We start from the raw sequence: 6,000 nt of genomic DNA, 5'->3' as shown, positions 1-6,000 counted from the left end.
GGTTCGTTGTATAAAGAGTTTGGATTTGCTATTGGATTAGTATAATTTGAATTTATAGGTTCTGCTGTATTTCTGGATAAACTATCTGCTACACTATTATCTTTTCCTTTTATGTAGTCAATTTCATAGTCATATTCGGATAGTAATAGCCTCCATCTTACCAGTTTCGAATTAGGTTCTTTAAGGCTTTCTAACCATTTCAAAGGTCTATGGTCAGTTCTTATCTGAAAATGCCTTCCAAAGAGGTATGGACGAAAATATTTTACTGACCATATTATAGCTAATAATTCTTTCTCGGTTACTGAGTAATTGATTTTATTGGGATTAAGAGTTCTGCTGGCATAACATACAGGTTTTCCATTTTGACTAAGCACGCCTCCAATGGCATATTTGCTAGCATTTGTTGTTAATTTAAACATTTTACTTTTGAAAAATCAGGATGTATTAAAATTGGTTCATTGCAAAGGATTGCTTTACATGTCTCAAATGCTTGAATAAAGTCTTGAGTGTGTTCAACTTTCTTTCCTTTCTTCAAACATTGGTTTTGTTATTTTTTACAAATTAATTATAAATTTCCTATAAAAACCTACCATTCCTAGAAAACTTTTCACTTCCTTATGAGTTTTTGGCAGCGGTATTTTTAAAATAGCGTCAATTTTTTTTGGGTTAGGTTTGATTTCTTCAGGGGTGATTATATGTTTTAAAAATTCAGTTTCCTTTTTCAAGAATTCGCATTTGTCAAGTTGTACCTTCAGATTATATTCTTGTAGTTTTTTGAAGTTTCCTTTAGGTTTTTAATATGTTCGTCAAGAGTAGTTGAAAATATTATAATATCATCCATATATACCAAGCAAGTTCTATTAATGTATTGTTTAAGGATTTCGTTAATCATTCTCTGAAAAGTTGCGGGAGCATTCTTTAATCCAAAGGGCATTCTTAGAAACTCATAATGTCCTTGTTCAGTTGAGAATGCTGTCTTTTCTATGCTATCTTGATGGATCTTTATTTGATGAAAACTACTTGCCAGGTCCAAGGTTGAAAAGTATTGTTATTTGCTTAATTTGTCTAGTAATTCGTCAATGTTTGGAATAGGAAATCGATCATGAACTGTTTTAGCATTAAATTTCCGGTAATCAATTACTAACCTCCATTTAGGTGTCCCACTAGCATCTAGTTTTTTTGATACAATCCAGATAGGACTTGACCAGGGACTAGTACTGTTTCGGATTATTCCATCCTCTAACATTTTTCCTATCTGCTGATTTACTTCTTCTTTGTGAACTTGGGGAAGTCTATATGATTTGGTATATAGAGGTTCTTCATCGGTAGTAATGATTTTATGACACGTTTGAGTAGTGGATGACAAGGGTTTATTGGGATTTTGAAATATTGACTTGAATTTTGTACACAACGTAACAACTTTATGTTTCTCTTCTTCATTTAAATGTTCAAGTCTTAATAGGGATCCTATTTCGGTTTCATTTGGACAAAAATAGTTTTTTTCTATTTCTGTTTGATAAAGGTCCCAATTATTTATGGGAAATACTTCTATCGGTTCATTGAGACTTACGTATGTGTCATCTACATTATGTATTTCAACCATAGCATGACCATTTTTAACATATGTAACTAGTTCTGGTATAAAGCAATGTGAGTTTAATTTATTATAAGGTATGTAATATGTTCCATCTAAAGTGGCATTAGTTGGAAGTTTAATTTTTAAAATTTCATTTTCATTTAGGGTTATATTAAAACAGTTATAATCACTAGGAGTACATTGCAGTAAAGTAATTTTGTCTTTAAATAAAATATTTTGTTGTAAATTCCAGTTGAAACCCATATTTCGTAGATCACGAAAACTGATTAAACCATCGAAAAATGAATGGAAGTCAAAAAGGGTAAATATTATCTTTTGGCATGAATCAAATTCCTTGAAAGCTGGAATATGAGCTTCATATTTAGATTCTTGTTGGCCACAAGCTGTTTTAATAATGTTAGGTTTGATAACAATGAACTCAGAAAAAATAGTTTTTGCTAGATGAGGATTGAGAAGCGATATATGACTTCCAGAGTCAATAAGTAATTTAATTGGTTTTTCATAACCTAGAATTTTTATATAAGGTAATTTACGATCGTCTAAATTATTGGTCAAATAAAATTCGTTAAAGAGGTTTGTTCTGTAAAATTTTCATCATCTACAGGTTCTTGATCGGAATTGGGTAAATCATTAAGATCTGGGATTAAGTAGTCATCATGTTGTTCTACAGGATTTTCTTGAAGGAAGATATTTAGATCTTCAATTGGATTCTGGTCAATGTCTAATTCAGACGGTAATTCAGAATTATGAAGTTCTTCAAAACGGAATGTTGGTCTGGATTGAGGAACAAAATAATTATTGGATCTTGGTTGTTGATAAGTAACAGGCTTATTCTGCTGCGATTGTAGTTTCGTAGCTATTGTAGAAATACCAGACATTGGGGTTGGTTTTTTAGTTATAACTTTATTCGTGGGTTTCCAAACATTTGTTTGGGGTTTTGGCTTTCCAAAAACTTGTTGGTTAGTGAAAAATCTTTGATTGGGTATTGGTCCTGGGTTTATATTAATAGGTTGACTCGGAAAATTCTGAAAATTTTGTTGGTCATATCCAAAATTGGGATTTGGAAATCTTGATGTTTGAGGGTATGTTTCAAGGTTTAAAGGATTTTTTAACCTAACTGCCGTTTGTATGTTAAGTGGTAAGTATTTTAAATATGTTATTAAAATTAGTTTTTCAATATTACTTATTTGTGCAACTTTTGCATCATTTGACAATGTTGCATCATCATTTATGCTAGAAAAAATAAGACTACGAGTATGTTGACAACGTACGCCAAAGTTATGAGGATTTTCTTTAGAATAAGGTTTTAAGTTATGCAATTCATGCAGCAAACAAGTAAACGATCTTTGATCACTAAAGGATAACCTTAAAACTTCTTTCACCTTATTCCAAGTATCTAATTCTAAGCGACTACTAATTAAAGTTATAGCTTTGCCTTTTAATTTGCCTATTATTCCTCTAAAAATTATTTTTTTTACTGTTTCGCTTCCTGTTGCAAAAGTAGTTAAAGTTTCATCACAAGCAGCTAAAAAGTTATGAAGTTCGCAAGGATCACTATAGTTAGGAATTATGTCTTAAAATAATCTTATTTGCTGGTAATTCTCACTCATGTTGTTTTTCAAATGTATATTGGGAAGCTGATCTGAAATTTCGTCTAAATTAGGAGATGGAAAGTCAAAATGTGTATTTTGATAATCTAACGGAGATTCTTTAGATAAAGAATTATTAGAAGTACCACTAGAACTAGAATTATTACCGAGATTTTTTATTTGTTCTCGAAACTCATTATTTAATTTCTGAGCTTCTCTTAAATCATGAAACATTTATAAATCTGAACACATTTATAAAAATATAAATATCAACAAAAATATATTTTGCATAAATTCTTGGGAAAATAAAAACAAGGATAAATGGGATCTCCTAACAGAGAGAAATAAAATCCACACAATATAGGAAAAATAAAATCAAAAATTCTTACCATGTACTTAAAGTCTAAAACCAACCAAGGGATATCCGTTCCGTTGATGGTTTGCTGTCCACTAAGGCCCGTTGATGAGATTGGGAATATCAGTTCCACACACCACCAAAATTGATTTAGGAAGTTCCGTCAAGGATTTAAAAATCACCAGAGTCTGTAGGAACACTATCCGCGAAAAATGGCACTATGTTTCTTTTTCTTCTGTACAGGACTATCCTACCGACTGCGCCAATTATATTTAAGGTTCGAAACTAACTTGGACTTAGCCCCAAATAAATCTCTAATACTTGATTTTTAGAAGTTTTATTATAACTTAAAGAGACAATCAAGAACAGCAGGCGACTATCGAGAATCTAAGACACTACATGTTATAATCATGAATCTTATATACAAAAAATGCTTGATAAACTACAGGAATAATTAGTTCTTAACAGATTCATAAAAAGATGAAATACGGTGTTTTACATACTCGGAAATTAAATATGATAATTAACGATAAAAATGTTGAGTTAGCTAAAATGTAGTTTGATAAAACACGGTAGAGGTCTTATTCAGTTAAATGTCGTTAATTATCATTTACAAGATAAGAATCGGTATAAAAGATTATTTACGAAATTGATAATAGTTTCATTTAAACCCATCTTTATCAGTCAGTTACATTGCTTCCAGTGGCGTACCTGGGCATATTATGTACAGGATGTAACTTATCTCCGGAACTACTCAAAATTTTAAAACATTCTAAACGACGTATTGTTAGGCTCTAAAATGCGCAACTTTTCTCTAATTTAATCAACCTCGTATCTCCTATAGCTGCCGAGATCCCCATGATAGACATCCTTATCTTGGACACACTTTATAAACTTAAACTAGCAAATACAGCGAAAGATAACAAAAAGCAACGTTAACATAATAGTAAGCAAATATATATACAGAGTGGTCAATATTGTGGCCATAACTTATTCTAGTAGATGTTTTTTACGGAGAAATTCTAACAAAACCACCATTGTATCATAATTTGTATTTTCCTGAAGTTTTGACCTCTTTAGAAAACGGTTTCATCGATACAACATTCTTTTTGAATATATCTAGGCTTTTGCCCAGGGCCGAGCCGTGCCGGGGGTGCAAGGGGTGCCGCAACCGGGCGGCGCTCATTTGGGGCGGCAAAATATCCGAAAAATAAAATAAAAAAGCGCCAAGTAATGAAAAAAATTATGAATAACAAAAATTTATAAAATTTAAAACTTATAATTAAGGCGCCAACAGAATACAATGTTTACTGAAACCGAGCATTGTTCCCCGAATCGTTGCTATAATAATAATAATCTATATAGATAAATAAATAGGTACCAGGACCAGGTAATAAAAACAATAGCACCGCAATTATGGTGGGTTCAGCCAGGGCGGCGCCGGGTGCTGATGATGTTATAAGGGCGGCGTAATTAAAAGAGCCGCGTAAAGTACCATCAATAGTAATTCCTCAAAATTTATTTCTTGCGGAATATCAATACTCTTGGGTAATAAATAATAAATGTTTAGAAATTCCCACCCTTTTGTTTTTAATTTATTTTAATTTGCGAGTTTTAAAGCGACTTGTCGATTAGTGTTTATTTTTAAAACATTTTATATAAAAATTGTGTTTGTGTTGTTAACGGTAAGTTTAAAATATTTTAATAACATCTTCCAAATATTTAAAACTTCATGCCTTAAGCAATTTTTCATTGAAAAAAGTAATGTCTGATTTTTCTGCCAATTATAAAAAAAATATTTGTTGATTTAGATGGCTGATGGTCGAAAGAGGCTTTCTGGTTCCCAATACCGAAAAAGGAAGCTAGAAAAGGAGGAAAATGACAGGCGGTTAGCAGGTTCGTTAAAAAAGTTTTTTGCGTCATCAACGAACCCACAACCAGCACAACCTCAACCTTCAACAAGCGAAAGGCCGGATTTTCAATCTTTGACGTCAATTGAAGCTGATGCCGATGTAGAACAACCAAATGATGGAGATCAACAACCAACAGGAGATGAACTAAAACAAGATGATCGCGAATACGCCAGCAAATACGCAAACTGAGAACATTGAAGCTATTCAGGTAAATGAAGAAAGATTCAAAAATCCAGCATATTGGCCCGAAATATTAACGGATAATATTAGATTATTGATTTTAGGAATAGGACCTGTTCAAATTAAAAATATTAATTAACCCATTAATAATTTAAATAGATGTTTTAGCGCTGCTTACTTTAAAAAAAAAATTAACTAACAATGAAAAAGTTCCTAGAACCTGGCTTATTTACTCAAAATCTAAAGATTCAGTGTACTATTTTCCTTGTAAATTATTTAAAGTTTCTGATAATAGTTTTAATGAGGGGAATAGCTATAGTGACTGGCGACATTTATCTCGGACTTTAGAAAGACACGAAACCAATA

The sequence above is a fragment of the Anthonomus grandis genome, chromosome 12 (genome assembly GCF_022605725.1).
Source record: "Anthonomus grandis grandis chromosome 12, icAntGran1.3, whole genome shotgun sequence".
NCBI lineage: Eukaryota > Metazoa > Arthropoda > Insecta > Coleoptera > Curculionidae > Anthonomus > Anthonomus grandis.
Note: the sequence above shows the minus strand (reverse complement) of the source record.